Genomic DNA, 402 nt, shown 5'->3' with positions numbered 1-402 from the left:
CGGGAGGGTCCGGAGGAGGATCCATCCAGTTTTTATGGGAGGTTGTGCGAGGCAGCCAGATAGTGGACGGATTTAGATCTGGAGCTGCCAGAAAATGCCAAGATGTTTAACACACTGTTTATAGGACAGTCAGCCCCAGATATTAAAAAAAACTACAGAAGACTGAAGGAGCAGCTGGAATGAGCATCAGCCAAATGATTAAGATTGCTTACAAAATATACTCCAACAGAGATCAGGATAAGAAAAAAAAGGAAGATAAGAGAATAAAGGCACAGGCGTCGTTACAGGCATCGTTGTTGACAGCAGCAATTGTAGATCAGAGGAGTCGAGGACAAGGCAGGAAAAATAGAGGGCATAGAGGAGGCGTGGGCTATGCTCCGGGAGGCTATGGCCAGGGTCCCA

The sequence above is a fragment of the Alligator sinensis genome, unplaced genomic scaffold (genome assembly GCF_000455745.1).
Source record: "Alligator sinensis unplaced genomic scaffold, ASM45574v1 scaffold280_1, whole genome shotgun sequence".
NCBI classification, from domain to species: Eukaryota; Metazoa; Chordata; order Crocodylia; family Alligatoridae; genus Alligator; species Alligator sinensis.
Note: the sequence above shows the minus strand (reverse complement) of the source record.